Below are 20,286 nucleotides of genomic sequence, written 5' to 3'. Positions count from 1 at the left end.
AATTGTCCAGCGATCTGCGGCCATCGCCGACATGGGGGGTCATAATGACCCCCCTGGGCGATATGCCCCGATGCCTGCTGAACGATTTCAGCAGGCATCGGGGACCGGCTCCGCTCCAGATGGTTGCGGGGGGCCGGTAAAACACATGACGTTCTCATACGTCATGTGTCCTTAAGGACTCGGAAATGGAGACGTATGAGAACGTCATGTGTCCTTAAGGGGTTAAGCATGAATAACTCTGGGATGCTTTTACTTTTGAATTTGATTCCGAGATAGTTTTTTCTTGACATATTCTACTTTATGTTAGTGTTAAATATTTGCTCATTCTTGCATAATTTCTTGGTGAAAAATGTAAAACAATTTCATGAAAATTTTGAAAATTTAGCATTTTTCTAACTTTGAATCTCTCTGCTTATAAGGAAGATAGACATACCAAATAAATTATATATTGATTCACATATACAATATGATAACTTTATGTTTGCATCATAAAGTTGACAAGTTTTTACTTTTTGAAGACATCAGAGGGCTTTAAAGTATGGCAGCAATTTTCCAATTTTTCAAGTAAATTTCTAAATCTGAATTTTTCAGGGACCAGATCAGTTTTGAAGGGAATTTGTTAGAAATCCCCCATAATGGACCACATTATGAAAACTGCACCCCTCAACGTATTCAAAATGACATTCAGAAAGCTAGTTAACCCTTTACCTGTTTCACAGGAATAGCAGAAAAGTGGAGGCGAAAATTCAAAATCTTCATTTATTTTACCCTAACATGTTCTTGTAGACTCATGTTTTTTATTTTTACAAGGGGTAAAAGGAGAAAAAGCCCCCAAAATGGGTAACCCAATTTCTCTTGAGTAACGAAATACCTCACATGTGGATGTAAAGTGCTTTGTGGGCTCAGAAGGGAAGGAGCGACAATGGGATTTTGGAGAGCGAATTTAGCTGAAATGGTTTTTGCGGGGCATGTCGCATTTAGGAAGCCCCCATGGTGTCAGAACAGCAAAAAACACCTCACATGGCATACTATTTGGGAAACTACACCCCTCAAGGAATGTAACAAGTGATACAGTGAGCCTTAACACCCCACCTCAACTTTACCTTTTCATAAGGGGTAAAAGGAGAAAAAGCCACCAAAATTTTGTAGCGCAATTTTCCCGAATACGGAGATACCCCATGTGTGGCCCTAAACTGTTGCCTTGGAATACGACAGGACTCTGAAGTGAAAGAGCGCCATGCGCATTTGAGGCCTAAATTAGGGATTTTATTAGGGGTGAACCCGGATGCAAGCGTTTCACCAAAAATACTGTATGTCAGTTTTCCGCAAACAGGGTGCCTCCAGCTGTTGCCTGTTTCCCCAAGCAGGGTGCCTCCAGGGAGTTGTTATTTAGCAACGGCTGAAGGCTCTGTTTTGGAAAAACTGACATACAAGACGTTTTAAATTTTTATTGTGTGTGTGTGTGTGTGTGTGTGGGGGGGGGGGGGGGGCGACAGTGTATGCGTAGTGTTTTACTCTTAATTTAGGGTTAGTGCAGTGTAGTGTAGTGTTTTTAGGGTACATTCACATGGTCCGGGGTTTACAGTGAGTCAAGCAAACTTGGAGCGGGAAACTTGCTGTAAACCCCCGCCCATGTGAATGAACCCTGTACATTCACGTGGGGCGGGGGGCAAAACTACAGCTCCCAGCATGACAGACCGTGCATGCTGGGAGTTGTAGTTATGCAACAGCTAGACGCACACTGGTTGGGATTGGGAAACACTGAGTTAGGGGTAACAGACTACCGCAGTGTTTCCGCACCACTGTCTATTTCCTAACTCAGTGTTTCCCAATCCATGTGCCTCCAGCTGCTGCAAAACTACAACTACCAGCATGCATGCATAGTTTTGCAACAGCAGGAGGCAGACAGGTTGAGAAACACTGACTTAGGAAACAGACAATGTTTCCCAAGCAGTGTGCCTCCAGTTGTTGCAATACTACAACTACCAGCATGCCCAGACAGCCAAAGGGCATGTTGGGAGTTGTAGTTATGCACAACTGGATGAGAACAGTTTGGAGACCACTGGGTAGTGGTCTCCAAACTGTAACCCTCCAGATGTTGCAAATCTTATACTCCAAGCATGCCCAGACTGCCCAGGCATGCTGGAAGTTGTAGTTTGGCAACATCTGAAGGGCCAGATGTTGCAGAACTACAACTCCCAGCATACCTGGACGATCTCGGCATGCTTTGAATTGACACCTGGTGTGCTACACTTTTGGACACCACTGTATAGTGGTCTCCAAACAGTGCCCTTCCAGATGTTGCAAAACTACAACTCCCAGCATGCCGAGACTGTCCAGTCATGCTGGGAGTTGTAGTTCTGCAACATCTGAAGGGCCAGATGTTACAGAACTACAACTCCCACCATGAGAGTTGTAGTTTTGCAACATCTGAAAGGACACAGCTTGTAGACCAATGCCACCACTTGCCTGCCGTCCAAAGTTGTGTAATCCTCCTTTTGTCAGTATGGTGTTGTCTCAGCAGCTCCTTGGCTCCTCCCTCTCTTCTGACCGGAAGTTGTAAAGTCCTCTCATTGTCAGTGTGGTGTTCTCTCAGCAGTTCCCCAGCTACCCCCTCTATCCCAAGATGATGCATTATACTCTACTGTCTCAGAAGGCATGGCTGGATCTTGTCTCTGAGTTCTAGCCCTGCCCCTGAGTAATGTCATCACCCCCTGACCAGTCCCTCCAGCCTACATCACCATCTCCAGATCATATACAAATATATCTTTACTGGGATATTTATGGAAGAATGGGATGCGTTTACAGCATGCTGCCTTGTGCTGAGCAATGCCACATGCAGAGGAGCAAAAAGGGAATGAATACAGCAGGTACTGCAGATTTACTAATTACTGTGTACTGAAATGTTCTGCAACAGCTCTGTAGGAAGGGAGTAGGCAGGGTGGTGGGGCTGTGAAAAAAAGCTGAAGGAAGGCAATGCATTCTGGGAAATGTGGTAGTGAGAGGACATAGTAGAGAAAAAAAAAAAAATGGATTTTTGTTGATTTCAGAACCGGTGCAGATAGGTAAGCAATGCTATATGCTCCTGTAACATTTTTTTTTTAAAGAGTACCTCTCATGATCTTATATAATCCTCTCAGTTAACTGCCTCCATCATGATAAACCACTTCCTGCCTTTAATTTTATAATTTTTTTGTTTTCTACCTTGATATTGCTCTGTATATTCTGGTCAGTCAGATTCACAGACTGGGAAGGGGCGTTCCCCAGCAGGCATGACATCATCTGAATCCATACAGGGGAGAACTTCCTCCCTCACTCTGCTACACACAGCCCAGAGCAGTTCAGTGTGAGATGAGCTCTGATTGAATAAGGCTGCACCACCACCCCTCAGCATTCCCTGATTTTGGACTTCTGCCAAAAGTCTGTGCAAGATATGGGGGGGGGGGGGGGGGGGGATGTGCTCTGGACAAGTAGTGAGACACCTAGTGGCAGCTTTTTTAAACACAATGAAAACATAGAACAATTTATTTATTTATTTTTTAACAAAGTACATTAGAACGATTTTTTATTTACCATTAGGAGTGCAATAACAAAAAATAGTTTTAATGAGAGTGCCCATTTAAGGGTAGGGTCACGCATTCCATATTTTGCAGCATATTTGCTGCTGCGTATTTTGCTACCCATTGACTTCAATTGGAAGAAAAATACGCAGCAGCAAATATGCAGCAAAATACTGCACGTGTGACCCTACCCTAAGGGTCTATTCACACGTACAGTTTCCAATACATATTTGACACACAGGATTTGAAGCTGCAGATTTGAAGCTACGTTGGGTCATTTAGTTTACACTGAAATCTGCACATCAAATATGCGCAGGGAACTTTATGTGTGAATATACCCCTAAACCTCATTTCATTCCGGGTAAAGGAGTCTCAAAAAAATTTGAGGAGAAAAAAATAAATAAAAGTAAAAGTCTGCAGGGCATCTTGGCTGGAATGGAAACACAACTGAGCTGAAGACATATAAAACTTGTGCTCAGGGCTTACATTCGGGCTTGTAAAGGCAAGGACTGAAACACAACTATGCAAACCATAACGTTGACTTACCAAGCGGCTTGCGTTGTTCCGTACTTGTGATTGCACCTTGCATACAAACCTATGTACTTATATCAATAAATGACTGGCAAAGCGGTTGAATTGTGCCCGAAACCGCGTATGAGGGCACGCCTATAGAGGGCATACCCTATGGTGGATTGATAGAAATAAGGGCGGGTTGGGAGGGTGCCTGGAAACCACGTACGCCCCGCCTGTGTGTTGCAGGGGCGTTTAATAGTGGTGCCTCCAGCAAGACCCCGCCTCTAGGTGCAGGGGGGCGTGGGAATTCACACCCCCTCGCACAAATTCAGCCAAATAGGCTTCCTACTTGTGCTCAGGGCTTACATTCGGGCTTGTAAAGGCAAGGACTGAAACACAACTATGCAAACCATAACGTTGACTTACCAAGCGGCTTGCGTTGTTCCGTACTTGTGATTGCACCTTGCATACAAACCTATGTACTTATATCAATAAATGACTGGCAAAGCGGTTGAATTGTGCCCGAAACCGCGTATGAGGGCACGCCTATAGAGGGCAAAAAATCAAGAAGTAGAGTTGATAACATCCCTAACCATAATAACCAAAATTCGTCATGCCTATCTTCCCCCAAACTGTGCATGCTAGACTCAAGGAACCAAGAGAGTTGTGCCTGCCGGCTGGCGACCACCTGAGGCAGTGTCTGACACGGAGAGAATATGTTGGAGACGCCTACTGCGTCACGGCCCAGCCCTGGAACGGGGCCTGACTACGTGCTAGCTGATTCGTTCATATTGGCATGCTCACTATGTAATTGCCGAAAAGGGGAACCGATAGAGCTTGCCGGGCAACACGTCCTCCTGTCCCTGCTAAAGAGTGGCAAAAAATTCATTGTGTAGAGATATGAAGAGTTGGCTGGACTGTACTGTGAGCCATGTCCTGCCCTGCCAATATACCGTCCCGAATATAGTCTCCGAGGTAATGACCAGTAGCGAACGACGGGCCTCCCAGCCCTGATCACGCTTGTATTCTCGACAGATACCAGTAACAAATTAAGCCTAAGGACCGCCATGCCTGCAGACAGGCATCAACAGAACCACTGCGTCCGCAGACAAGACCGGCCTCTACACGACTATCGAGCCTGTAGATTCTGACAGGTCCTGCATGCTTTCATGCCTGTGGAAGGCCTATATGTGACTGTCGTACCTGTAACCTGACAGGTCTCGCATACCCTTGTGCCTGTGGATGTGACAGGTCTCTGCAATACTGCTGTGCCTGGAAAGGCAGTCTGACTCGAACCTCGTGCCTGTGGCGTGACAGGTCTAAGAGTGCCCTCGTGTCTGTGGAAGAGATAGCTGTTAATGTGATGCTGACATGCGCGGACAAGACAGATTGATGCGTGAAATAAACCGCCTATGAGTCATGACATAGTAACTCTACGACCTGTGTTTGGGGAAATACCGATGAAGCCTATTAATCTCCCTGCAGACGTGGCAGGTGGAGATGGTATGCAACCCCTGGGTTCATATTCATTTTTATTTGAATTATTATTATTATTATTATTTATTTATTTATTTATTTATTTATTTTTTTTTTTTTTTCCTACTGCGGGAGTGAATGGCAGCTTCGAGCCTGGCATGATGTATGCGTGGTGACGCGAGATGAGACTAAGCTGTGAAACTATGCTGTGGTGCTGAAGAAGAGTCAGAACAGCCTACGCAGGGGTCCCCACTGAAACCGTGTCAGCCAGCCGGTTGACCCACATACCTAAGTGTATCGAATCATGTTGCACTGAAGCAGAGTCAGGAACAACAGACTTCACCAGGACCCCGACTGAAGAGAGTCCAACCTGAGGAACTTGGTGGGTGAGAGGACGCGCGAGGCTCTGACGACGTGTCAGTAGCAGCGTCAGTGTGTGATGCGAGTAACTGTAGTAAGCAACAAAGAGGTGAAAGTGAAACATGGATCATCGGGTACGTGTTGCGACGTACATATATAAGAGTGTGCATGCTTCCTTTTTATTTTTATTTATTTATTTATTTTTTTTTTTTTTGCGGGAGTGAAAGACCGCTGAGTGCCTGACATGATGTATGCATGGTGTCGTGAAAATGAGACTAAGTGTATGCTGTTGCGCTGAAGAAGAGTCAGAACAGCATACGCAGGGGCCCCCACTGACGACGTGTCAGCCAACGGTTGACCCACTGCCTATGTGTGACGAGTCATATTGCACTGAAGCAGAGTCAGGAACAACGGACTTTACCAGGACCCCGACTGGAACGAGTCGGACCTGGGAACTTGGTGGGTGAGAGGACGCGCGAGGCTCTGAAGACGTGTCAGTAGCAGCGTCGGTGTGTGGAACGAGTAACTGTGGTAAGCAAACAAGAGTGATGAAGTGACATGGAGACAGTGGGTACCTGTCGAGAAGTACATGCGTGAGTGTACATGTTTCCCATTCTTTTATATTATTATTATTTATTTATTTTTTAAAGTGTGTGTGATCTGACGGTGTGTATAACCATGGCTGCTCGGCGCAACCCCCTGGGGGCATGAGGGCTACGCCCACCATCCGTGTTTCGTGGTGTCGTAGCTCTGAAGGAGTGTCAGTAGCAGCCACCGTGAAGTGCTGTCCCCTGCAGGCGTGGCAGGTGTGATGAGGAAACCTATGTGTCGTGATGTTGTATTCAGAAGACATGACAGTAACAAGGAATGGGAAGCGGCTCTTCCTGCAGGACGTGGCAGGTGGAGTGGGTGTACACCACTTGTGTCGTGGCATGAAATGTGCAGAATGACGTGTCCGCAACAACAATAAACCGTTAGGACAAGCTAGGTGACTGGCGAGCATGGCAAGACGCGGATGCTTGGCTGAGACTGAGCAGTTACTATGGTAACTTGAATGTGGCATGTCAACTACAGGGACCAACCGCCGGTACCGCCATGTGCAGGGTAACTATATGTGACTGTACAGTGCCACCTGAGAATATCTGAACCGTGAGAAGTTTACGAGCGTGAGTGTGGTGTGCCGAGTGAGGTTGTACGTATGAAACAGTAGTAGCTATGAGCAAAGTGCGGCAACACAGTGAGGAGCTAGACACGACGATGGTTGTGAGTGTGCGTTCCGTGCAAGCCGCGAGCGCCTGAAATTGACGCAGCGGCACATGTGAGTGCGAAATGACCATGATGGGCACGGTGTGGTGCTGCAATTGTGAACGTCTGGCACTACGACTGTATTCACAGTATGTGGCGTGATGTACGTATGTGTAGCGTGTAAAACGGAACTGTACCCACTGCATGGAACTATCATGAACTGTGACCGTACTACCGCTGCACTCGCAGCATAACCATTGTGAGCGTGTGTGCTATATGCGACAATGTGACTGTACTCCCTGCATGTAACAGAGTGAGCGTGTGTACTGTGTGTGATACTACTGTACCCACTATGAGCGACTGGGCGTGTGAATTGAATGCAACAACAACTGTACTCACTGTAAATGACACCAAGAGCGTACATACCGTACACGGTACCCCAACTGTACCTACTGTATGTGAGACTGTGAGCGAGTATTTGTACAATGAAGTGACTGTGCTTGCGGCAAGTGACCCTGAACTTGAGTAACCTGTGAATGACTTGCTGTACCCACTGCATGAAGCATTATGACGTGTGTGCTCTATACAACACTATAACTGTATGCCCTGCGTGTGCCGCTGTTGTGCAGGATGAAATTTCTGAATGTTTATACGTGGTGTGAAATGCATGCGCGTAGGTTCAGTAAGAACAGTGTAGTACTGACATTGCGTAAGAGTGGTGAATGTTGTGACTGTATGAACCGTATACGTGTTGTGTGCGGTGTGAAACCATGAGTACATGAATCGTGAGAAGCTACGTGTGGAACGGTCTAGGAGTGACTGCATGGTATGAGTGCTGAGAGTAGGTGCATGGTGGAAACGCTAAGGAGATGGCACAGAATGAGATGGTAAGGGTGACTGCAAGGTATGAGCGCCTAGTGACAGTGCAATATCAATGATATGAGTGACTGTGCAGTAAGACGCTATGAGTGAGCGGACTGCAAGAAGCTGTGGGCGAATGCCTGGTATGACGCTTATAAGCGGCTGCATGGTGAACCTATGAGTGAGTGCACGTTGTGAATGCTGCGAGTGACTGCACGGCAGAACGCTGTGCGTGAACTGTGACGGAATAATGCTAAGAGTGCCTATACGGTATGAAGCTAGGAGTGGCTGCACAGTGAGGGACGTAGTGAGTGACTGTACGGCATGGAAGCTGAGAGTGACTGCATGGTGTGAAAGCTGTGAGTGACTGCGCCGTACGTAAAAGCTATGAGTGACTGCACGGTGTGAAAGCTATGAAAAGACTGTACGGTGTGGATGCTATGAGTGACTGCATGGTGTAAAGCTGTGAGTGACTGCGCAGTATGTAAAAAGCTATGAGTGACTGCACAGTGTGAAAGCTATGAAAAGACTGTACGGTGTGGATGCTATGAGTGGCTGCATGGTGTGGATGCTATGAGTGACTGGACGACGTAAGAGCCGGGTGACTGTCAGGTAAGAAAGCTGAGTGACTGTACAGAAAGAAATCTAAGGGCGACTGTGCAGAAAGAATGTTATGAGTGACTGAACGGCACAACGCTTGTGCGCGGCTGCGAGGCATGGCCGCTACGTAAAGAGTCGACCCCCACCAACCTGGGCCGAGGTGGCCCTGGTACCGAAAGGAAAGCCTGGGTGTAAAAGTGGAGGAGGGGAAATGCAGAGGAGTCTCCCCCTATGGCATCCAGCTGCCCGGTGGCCGCGGGGAGCCGAGCCCTTGAATGGTGCAGGGGTGCCGCCAGTCCCCCTACTGTTGGGAAGCCAGAGTGATCCACCCGGCCAACTTGTTATTTATACATTTACTTGTTTGTTTTGACATATATATTACTATTATTATAATTTTTTTTTTTTTTCACGTTTTGGCTCCGCCCCCTCGCACCCCACGGCCCGGCGGCGCCGCCCCCGGCAGCCGGGGAGAACGCCGCATCCTGCCGACCGGGACCACGGGGAGCGAGGAGGCGGAAGAGAGCCCGGCGTGCGGACCGGACCGGGCACCCTGCTAGGACGTGGGCTCCGCCCCCTCCCGCGGCCGAGGAGGAGACCCGGGTCGAAGCCAGGTGAGGGCCCGGCGAGCACCTGGATGGCGGTGGGCCCCGCCCCCCCCGTGGCCCAGCGGATACGCTCCGGAGCGTGGGGACGTTGGTCTCGCCGCTCGGGCCCCCGGGAGTGGGGGGGGGTACTCTTGGGGAAGCAATCTGGGCCCCTGGCAGAGGCTCTGACTATGTCCGCCGCCTGCGGCCGCCCGCTCCTCCGTGTCTCGCCCGGCCCAGTAGAGTGACACGGCAAAAAGGGGGCGGCAGGGGCCTCGCGGAGGGTGGCGAGGGGACCTGAGTGGGGCAACCGGGGACGGAGCTCCGGTCCTCTCCGGTAACCTGGAGCGTGTGGTGGTACCTGACTGAGACATAAGGCCGGAGACCCGGTTTCTCGTGGTGGGACCTCTGCACGCTGGACGACCGCCGAAGTGCCTGGAAACCACGTACGCCCCGCCTGTGTGTTGCAGGGGCGTTTAATAGTGGTGCCTCCAGCAAGACCCCGCCTCTAGGTGCAGGGGGGCGTGGGAATTCACACCCCCTCGCACAAATTCAGCCAAATAGGCTTCCTACATTCCGGATTCCCTGTTACTTATGAAGATGTTACATAAAGAATTGGCAAGCGAGCGCTCCCCAACAAACAGCGATTGTTCCGCAGCCATCAGCCAGAGGGTCGCCAGCCTAAATAGCGCTCATTTCTCTCTGTGTCAAACTGTATGAATTTACCCTGATCTAAGTGTTGCTGCATGGGCTCCAATCCGACCCCCCAGCCCCCCAGGACTAAGGACCTCACCGGCTGCCACAGCTCTGGATTTAAGGAAACATACCTCATCTGTTTTCTATTTCCTGCAGCCATGGCCGTGTGCAGAACGCAGGCCGAGCTGTCACACATGCACCCGGCGAGTGATGAAAATCCCACTGGAGCGCTGATTTCCTTCAAGATTTTTATGCGCCTGCAGGGTACCGGGGATAGAGAACGCCACCGCCGCCACCGCCTCTGGAATAATGCTGAGCTAAATATATTTTACATGTGTTTTATTATTATTTACGTGACCCCTAGAAATATTCGCCTTGGGCCAGCAGTGATTTCTAGCGGCGCGATCGGCTCGGCCGTATTTAATTTGTACGCTAAAGAAAAGTTATTGCTCTATATAAGAAAAGCAAAATAATAGTCTTGGAGTTATGATGCTAGAAATAAACAGAAGAATGCTAAGACTATGTTCATACTTGATTAGTCTGTGTTTCCCAACCAGGGTGCCTCCAGCTGTTGCAAAACTACAATCCCCAGCATGCTGGAACAGCCTTCTAAAGTCTTCGATAACTAAGCCTAGTCAAAGTGTTTCCCAACCAGAGTGCCTCCAGCTGTTGCAAAACTACAATCCCCAGCATGCCGGAACAGCCTTCTAAAGTCTTCGATAACTAAGCCTAGTCAAAGTGTTTCCCAACCAGGGTGCCTCCAGCTGTTGCAAAACTACAATCCCCAGCATGCCGGAACAGCCTTCTAAAGTCTTCGATAACTAAGCCTAGTCAAAGTGTTTACCAACCAGGGTGCCTCCAGCTGTTGCAAAACTACAACTCCCAGCATGCCCGGACAGCCTTCTAAAGTCTTCGATAACTAAGCCTAGTCAAAGTGTTTCCCAACTAGGGTGCCTCCAGCTGTTGCAAAACTACGACCCCCAGCATGCCACAACAGCCTTCTAAAGTCTTCAATAACTAAGCCTAGTCAAAGTGTTTCCCAACCAGGGTGCCTCCAGCTGTTGCAAAACTACAACTCACAGTATGCCCGAACAGCCTTCTAAAGTCTTTGATAACTAAGGCTAGTCAAAGTGTTTCCCAACCAGGGTGTCTCCAGCTGTTGCAAAACTACAACCCCCAGCATGCCTGAATGGCCTTCTAAAGTCTTCAATAACTAAGCCTAGTCAAAGCGTTTCCCAACCAGGATGCCTCCAGCTGTTGCAAAACTACAACTCCCAGCATGCCCGGACAGCCTTTGGCTGTCCGGGCATTCTAGGAGTTGTAGTTTAGCAACAGCTGGAGGCACCCTGGTTGGGAAACGCTTTGATAAGTACTTTATGTTTGGGATTTACACTGGCATATAGTATGTAGGCGTATATCGTGGTGTACCTGCAACTCGTAGTAAACTAGTGATTATGGGGGAGATTGATCAAAACTTGTGTGGAGGAAAAGTCGACCAGTTGCCCATAGCAACCAATCAGATCGCTTCTTTCAGGTTTGAAAAGGCCTTATTGAAAAATTAAAGAAACAATCTGATTGGTTGCTATGGGCAACTGGTAAACATTTCCTCAGCAGGGGTCTTGATGAATCTCCCCCTATGTTCGGCTTTTTTCCCCTGCAATTTTACTGGACTCCGAAGCGCAGGTGGTCACGCATTTGGGTCCCGCAAAATAAAAGGGTATGAAAGGAAATTGACAGAACAAAGTCACCAATAGACTTTCTCCGTTTCATCAAGCTCAATGGACTTGGCATGGGTATACTAAACTAGAGCCTTGCATTGGGTTTAGGATCCCGCGGGTTCCACAGGACCAAATAAAAAACTTGCAGGCAGTAATGAAGTTGTTGCGGGCAGGAGCAGGCAGTCATAGAACATACAGCGGGTCCCCCAAAATCCCACAAAGTCCCTCAAATCTCTGAAATTGCACAGGAGGCTGATGAAATGGCACAAGGGGGTGATGAAATTGCACAAGGGGAACTGAAATGGCACAAGGGGGTGATGAAATGGCACAAGGGGGTGATGAAATGGCACAAGAGGGTGATGAAATGACATAAGGGTGATGAAATGGCACAAGGAGGTGACGAAATGGCACAAGAGGGTGATGAAATGGCACAAGTGGGTGACGAAATGGCAAAAAGTTTAATGAAATAGCACAAGGGGGTGATGAAATGGCACAAGGGGGTGATGAAATGGCACAAGGGGTAATGAAATGGCACAAGGGGGTGATGAAATGGCACAAGGGGTAATGAAATGGCACAAGGGGTAATGAAATGGCACAAGGGGGTGATGAAATGGCACAAGGGGTAATGACATACTGTACTCTGAGTAATAAATTCAGCTATGCTGCATCTGCGCAGGCAATCATACTTAAACTTTGATTTAAGGGTAAATTACCATTGGCAAACTTGAAGGCACCTTTTTTTCACTGTGGCCCAACCCCTAAAGGAGTACTCCGGTGGAAAACTTTTTTTTTTTTTTTAAATCAACTGGTGCCAGAAAGTTAAACAGATTTGTAAATTACTTCTATTAAAAAATCTTAATCCTTCCAGTAATTATTAGCTGCTGAATACTACAGAGGAAATTCTTTTCTTTTTGGAACACAGAGCTCTCTGCTGACATCACGAGCACAGTGCTCTCTGCTGACATCTCTGTCCATTTTAGGAACTGTCCAGAGCAGCTTATGTTTGCTTTGGGGATTTTCTCCTCTGGACAGTTCTTAAAATGGACAGAGATGTCAGAAGAGAGCACTGTGCTCGTGATTCAGCAGAGAGTTCTGTGTTCCAAAAAGAAAATAATTTCCTCTGTAGTATTCAGCAGCTAATAAGTACTGGAAGGATTAAGATTTTTTAATAGAAGTCATTTACAAATCTGTTTAACTTTCTGGTGCCAGTTGATTTAAAAAAAAAAGTTTTCCACCGGAGTGCTCCTTTAAGACTGGTCAAATATCTTGTAAGAAATCATTACTGAGGACCTGGGAGCCTAAAGCACTTACTATTATTTCTGACACTACATTACATGTCTATATGGCGCCCATAAACCGCCCTGTGTTCTGTCTGTCGCACTATATCCAGCCTTTTATGATGAGCATTAAGTCCGGTTGTAAGAACGCAGCTCTGCTTTATTCTCGGCTCACCTAGACCACGAGTCTTGTATGAGCAATCTATTCAGAGCAGGTGTTTTCAGAGCCCCATTTTATGATCCCGGAGGCCGAACGTGGTTTAAAATGAGAAATAAATGTTTAATTTATGTTTGCGCTTGTTCAGGTAATAACTGTGTCCTGGTTCATTATTTGTTAAATACTACAGATAGCTCATCCAGGAATCTGATTTCATGGCAATTATTATGTTGCTTATACCAGTATTAAAGGGACAGAAATGTTCAATTTGTTTCATAGACTTTGTAGGGAATGGGGTTTGTATGTTGTCTTTTAGTAGGGCCTCATGCACAAGGTGCCTATAAGGATGCATGGGCTCATATTGGACCCTCCAGGATATCTTTGTAATATGGTGATGTACAGAGGCACCATAGGGTTGCACATGGAGCGTCTATGGTGCTATGATGTGGGGCTACAAGAAGTCCATGTCCTAAGCAGTTTAAAGGGGTACTCCAGTGCTCCAGTGTTCTGAATATTTAGTTGAAGGGGTAGTCCAGTGGTAAACAACTTATCCCCTATCCTAAGGATAGGGGATAAGTTTGAGATCGCGGGGGGTTCCGACCGCTGGGGCCCCCTGCGATCTCTCTGTACGGGGGCCAGGCTCTCCTGCCAGATAGCGGGTGTCGACCTCTGCACAAAGCGGCGGCCGACACGCCCCCTCAATACATCTCTATGGCAGAGCCAGAGATTGCCGAAGGCAGCGCTTCGGCTCTGACATAGAGTTGTATTGAGGGGGCTCCGTAGAGGAGATCGCAGGAGGCCCCCCGCGATCTCAAACTTATTCCCTATCCTTAGGATAGGGGATAAGTTGTTCACCACTGGGTTCACCACTGGACTACTCCTTTAAGAGCACTTGGAGACAGAGCAGAGGCCAGGACGTCACGGTCACACCACGCCCCTTGTGATGTCATGCCACGCCCCCTCCATTCATGTCTATGGGAGGGGGCATGTCAGCCAACACGCCCCCTCCCATATACATGAATGGAGGGGGCATGGTGTGATGTCTCGAGGGGGCATGGCCAAGATGTCACCATCACTGCAGCAGGACCCTGGCATTTGTTAAGAATGCCGGGTGCTGCAGGAGATCAATAGGGCTCCCAGTGGCGGGACCCCTGGAATCAGACGTCTTATTACCTATCCCTTGGATAGGGGATAAGATGTCTAGCAGCAGGTACCCCTTTAAGTTTAGCCTCAGGCTCCTGATGTTCAATGGAAAAATTGCCCCTCACCTACTATGTGCCATTCACCTGAAATCTTCTAAAGTGGATGAAGGATCTTTGGGCTCCTCTTGGATACCAGGGCCAAGTGACAACTTTTGCTTCTGCGCAGTTACAGAAGACCTCTCTGGAGGACCTGTCCTGTCCGCCATTAAACAGACACCCGATTGATATAATATGACATTGTGCAATACCTTACTTCTCCTGTGATGTCACTGTTGGGAAATTGAACACTTATTAGCAGATTTCTACAAAGATTTTTGCTGGGGGACCCATCTGGGAGACACTATGTGATCAACTTGCTGTTTGGGCCTTTGTGTTAGTAGATTTATGTTTACCCAATTCCCTAACTGCGATACTTTTGTGGTACCTTTAGTTTGCACCTTACTGTCAACCTACATTTTAACATGTAGCAATTGTGCAATGGGCCTTATATTTTTTGCATTTGTGTTTATATTTAATATGGTTGGTTCATAGACTGTAATTATTGGGATAAACCTACAAGAGATCGATTTTGTTAAAACTTTTTTTTTCTGATTTCTTGAGTTTTCCCGCAAGCCTAAACAATGCCGACGTTGTCTGGTGAGTCTCACTTGGAGGCTACTTGCATATTAATGTCCTGTGCACTAGTAAATAATTCATGGAAACAGTTTACAATTGGACAACAAAAATCTGTTAGTGGCTTTTCTTTTAGTTTGTTATTTTTACTTTGGAAATTTACACGCAACACTGGGTTTTTATGTAAAATTCAACTGGGAAAACTGGCAAAGTAACAAACACCGAAGTGGGAAGATAAGTAGGTCAGTATGGCTTAGATGCTGAATAAACTCTTAAGAAATTTGCATTTAAAGCATGGAGCAAACACAAGACGTGCAATGAAGAATTCCATATGAGGACACCAACCTATTTATAGGACTTTTTTTTCTTAGCTTATTTAGCAATTTGGGATTTTTTTTGCAACACACTACACGACTAAGAATTATTGAGGTGATGAAAATGTTAAATACCATTACCAAACCTATTTTCCACCCCTGATTGTACATATAAATCGTGAGCAAGGTTATTTTCCATTGTAACTGTGGTGTACCCTAGATACATGTGCATAAGGATATATATAAAAAAAATATATAAATAATGACTAAAGAATCTGCAATAAAAAGTTCAGAAAAAAAACAAAAACAAAAAAAAAATATTTTATTCTAACATTAAATTTTATGCAGTAAACACCACGTTAAATAACTTACCCATATCTGGAATCGGAACCATACTTATCCATAAAATATTCATAATTCCAATTTCTTGGAAAAATATTCTCAAAAATATGAATCAGCAAAAACTAAAAACTAAAAGCCACACATATGTACCCCAAAATTATGTCTAAAGAAAGAAAAACTCATCCAGCAAAAAACAAGCCCCCCCCCCCCCCCCCCCCACACTACGGCTACCTCAGCATACAGATAAAAAGGTGTTTTTTAAAGGAGGGTGCCAACTACAGACATGGCATACATACAGCATTGACAGGTGGCATCTCACTTCTGGGGGCTCCATTTGTAGTTGGCAAGTTATATTACTGTGACTCCTGTAGACCGAAATGGAGAAAGAAGCATCTGCAGACAATGCTGGATTTTTTTGTTTGTCCAGTCTGTCCTGCAGATATTCCATTAATATTCATCATTGGAAAACACAACTATGGGAAAGTTTTTGTTAAAAATCTTCATGCTCTTCTAAAGGTTTCCATGAAACTTAAAAGTTCCATAATCGTTTTCTAATGCTTTTCGGAAGGAAAGATAAAAAGTCTTCATGAAATAACAGAATAACACTAAGGGTGGGTTCACACCACGATTTCACTCTATTTCACTGACTGGCAGTCTGCTCCCATGTCATACCCATTAATCATCTTTTATTGTGTAGGAACGGTTATATACAGACCAGCAAGACCTTTTACCTTCAAACTCCCATCTTCCCCTCTTCCTTCTCCCATCTAAGGGTGGGTTCACACCATGACTTCACTCTACGGCTGCCGGATCCGGTTGGGGGGAGCGAAAACCAGGCACTCCCGTATCCCAGCCGGACCCGGCCCATATCTAATTCATTTCAATGAGCCGACCGGAGTCAAACGGTGACTCCGTTTGGCACATTTTTGCCCCGTATCTGGTTTTCTGACTGAACTTAAAACAGTGGTATGCCGTGGTTTTAGGTCCGCTCAGAAAACCAGATACGGGGCAAAAATGAATTTATATGGGCCGGGCTGGGATTTGGGAGCTCATGGTTTTCGCTCCCCCCAACCAGATCCGGCAGCCGTAGAGTGAAGTCATGGTGTGAACCCACCGTTAGATGGGACAAGGAAGAGGGGAAGATGAGAGTTTGAAGTTAGAAGGTCTTGCTGGTCTGTATATAACCGTTCCTACACAATAAAAGATGATTAATGGGTATTACATGGGAGCAGACTGCCAGTCAGTCATCCATTGCTTCTTCTTCTGCTAGCCTATCTAGAAAGGGTTCTCTACCATCAAACGCAGGGGTCAAGTCCTGGGGAAAAAAAAGTGTGAGAACTCAACCCAAGATTTCCACTGAAGGGCTGGTACTGCTAATGGGAACGGTGTTCCTGCTGTGGAAAAAGTCCAGGAACTCAGTTCCCATCATGCACAACTTGAGCCCTGATCATACCATTATATCCAAAAACATATTTTTTCTACAGAGCAATTTAGGAAACATTTAGGAAACCAGTCCAACCAGTCAGATGATTGGCTGTCCTTGTTAAATGTGGGTGGCTTGGGTCCACCAGATTGAAAGCCATGGTGATTCTACATGGACAGGAAATTCCGGACAGAGAACCCCTCTCTATGATGTCAATATATCCTGATAGGGAATATGGACAGTGGTTGTCGTCATTGGACAAACCCTTTAGTATATGAAAAATTGCATAATATTAAATGTATATAATATACAGTACATATAGTATAATATAGAACACTCACCTTTAGGACCCCAAGCTCCACATCACTCCTGGTACACATATCCAAGCATGGAGTGAGTGGAGAGGTGGCCAATGTACAGCCATCTCTCCTGTCATTCCCCATCTTGAAGATGTGGATGGTGGCCCCCTCACCACCACAGATTGGAGACAAGTGTGGGTCCTAGATGTGGGACCCATACCTATCAGACATTTGTGGCATAATCTATAGATGTTCCATATACCAGGACTGGCATCAGAACCAGGCAACCCATAGCTTACTGGGCATAAACAAGATATAGATAAGTATCTTCTATGTTGGAGGTATAAGATAATATAAGTATACATGCTTAATTTTAGTGGTAAGTAAGTATACTCAATATTGGGGGCCCATGATAACATAGTCGATTGGCTCATGTAAAGTCAATGATATGGTAGATAGGGGGCCACTTGGTTGTTCCAGGGCCCAGTTATACATGGTGCCAAAACTAGTGAGTTTACCAGTGATACGGATGTTTAGAGAGTCGATAAACTAGAACCACATTGTGCATTCTATAAATAGTTAGAAACCTCACAGATCTAGAACAAATTTTCGGAAAATACATTTTTTTTTTGCTGATAATTAAGATCCAACAGAAACATCTCTGAACAATCCGTAGGGAAACGTTCTTCCGGTGTGTTTTTTGGCTTCCAACCTCGCAAAGTAAAATAATAAATGCATTGTCTGCTTTGATGAAATCAAGTATTATTGAAAAACAATACAGCTGAAGGAAGTCAAAAGAAGTTTTGGCAAAATACAGGGAACAATTTGATCTAGGGGTTTGTGTTAGTTATGGTAGAACAGGGTCAGTCAAATGTTTAAATCTAGATGAAGCTGTAAAGAAGAAATGTAATAGGAAAGGGCATTTGTACTATAGACGCTACTATGGGATCCTAGAAGAGAGAGGCCCTTTATTCTGCAGGTCAGTACAGTTAGGGCCCATTCACACTATGGAAATATAGCACTAGTAGTTTTCAACCATATGGAAATGTTATTGGGCTAATTCATGGCACTTATAATTAGACCCTTTTATGATATGGTTATATAATGTATGACTGTACACCCTATGGCAGGAGAGGGGCTAAAGGGTATCATGAAGGGCAAAACTCAATGTAAAGTCCACCCTGGAGTCTAAATTTTAAGAACAATAACAGATTAAAGGGGTACTCCGGCCCCAAGACATCTTATCCCCTATCCAAAGGATAGGGGATAAGATGTCTGATTGCGAGGATCCCGATGCTGGGGACCCCCACAGTCTAGCATGCAGCACCCACATGTAAGTACTGCCGGAAGGGCTTATGCCTCCCGACCACGGGGACGGATTAACGTGACGTCATGACTCCGCCCCGTGTGACATCATGCCCTGCCCCCTCAATGCAAGTCTATGGGAGGGGGCGTTTCACGCCCCCTCCCATAGACTTGCATTCAGGGGGCGGGGCATGTCGTCACACAGGGGCGGAGTCGTGACGTCACAATACTCCATCCCCATGGTCAGGAGGCATAAGACTCAGAGCCTCCAGCCCTTCCGGCAGTACTTACAGGTGGGTGCTGCATGCTAGATTGTGGGGGTCCCCAGCGGCGGGACCCCTACGATCAGACATCTTATCCCCTATCCTTTGGATAGGGGATAAGATGTCTTGGGGCTGGAGTACCCCTTAAAGTAAATGTTAGGCCTATTTATCCAACAATAATACCTTTTAGGGGGGATTGTGGGGGTTGGTTGCATCAATCAATCAGTAGAGGGAGCGATGTCAGCCCCTCCACTCCCCAGATATTTTGTTTTACAACAAACATCACGAACCTGTTCACAAAAAAAAGGATTTTTTTTTTTTTTTAGTTTCGACTGGGATGGCTGAATGTTTTCTGAAGGTGCGATAATCCTTGAAGAGTCTCTTTTCGGCCATTATAATGGTGGGAGGTAAAGGCTTGTGCAAACAAACATTCTAAATGGTATTGTTCTGTGATTTCTCCTCCGCAGGGAGAGTTTGTTCGGCTTTTCACAGAATAATGTCTGGTCCTGATTGTCGAGTCCTTTGAACAAAATTCAGGTTTTCCCGGACATAAGAGGGAAGAGAAAATCACGGTAGATGAAGTTGACCTCGCCGGCCCTGCGGGTATTTATTTGATTTATTTGCAAACCTTCAAATCGCTGCAAAATGTCAAACTATTTATTTGTGGTTATTTAGCAAGAACAATATGAATCCAGTTAGAGGAATTCTTTTCATTGACTTCATTTATTTAAGTATTTGAACTTTTGCAAGAAAAAATAAGCACGTTGCCTCTCCTGGGAACGGCCTGGAATACTTTTAACCTCAGGGTTAATTCAGAGCGGGTGGAGGGCGTTAGTGCTGCCCGACTATGCTAACATGCAGCATTAATGCAAAGTCATATATTATACAGTATCCCTATAGCATTGCTTCACCCTTACTGGACATGAATAAACACGAGAGCGCAATAGATTTGTAGTTTCCTTTTTTTTTAAGGTAAAGTTATAATTAAAGTGCATTATACAATGGGCAGTGCAGGAAATTAGGGGGATTCTAAATGATAGATAAAAACATTTTTTTAAAGCATCGTGTAATACCCATATTGCACACATTTTCCTAAAGCAGCACCGCAGAGCGTTGCATTCTAGGTAGTGAGCTATGGCCGCAATTTGAAGGAAACTTGTTACCAGTGTCACCTGCACTAACCTGTCGGTACCGATAAGTAGTGCGGGTAACACTGATGACAACGGTACTCACCTTGTTCCGGTCCTTGGGGGGGATCTCATGTAATCTTCTCCGGTTTGTTTGCTCCGGGCACCGGCTTGGGGCATGGGCGGAGCTTAATGACGTAACCGCTGCTGCCAGTATCCCTGCAGAAAGCAGAAGCTGCTTGGGGCATGGGCGGAGCTTAGTGATGTCACCGCTGCTGCTCTGTCCTGGGTCCTGGGAATTACGTCATTAAAGGGGTTGTGCGCTGCCCTGCAGTTCGGAGCTCCGCTCGCA

The 20,286-nt window shown here is 46.2% G+C and overlaps 1 long non-coding RNA gene across 2 annotated transcripts in view; it reads left to right on the top strand.

Annotated features, from left to right (window-relative positions):
* LOC130284259 (uncharacterized) overlaps positions 1 to 20,286 on the top strand; it is a 91,125-nt gene that overhangs the window by 53,925 nt on the left and 16,914 nt on the right. For both annotated transcript variants that reach the window (XR_008846960.1, XR_008846959.1), the window contains exon 3: positions 19,275 to 19,410. This is a non-coding gene — a long non-coding RNA (uncharacterized LOC130284259). The remainder of the gene's footprint in view (positions 1 to 19,274; positions 19,411 to 20,286) is intronic.

The sequence above is a fragment of the Hyla sarda genome, chromosome 8 (genome assembly GCF_029499605.1).
Source record: "Hyla sarda isolate aHylSar1 chromosome 8, aHylSar1.hap1, whole genome shotgun sequence".
Taxonomy (NCBI): domain Eukaryota; kingdom Metazoa; phylum Chordata; class Amphibia; order Anura; family Hylidae; genus Hyla; species Hyla sarda.
Note: the sequence above shows the minus strand (reverse complement) of the source record. Positions and strands in the feature narration are given on the sequence as shown.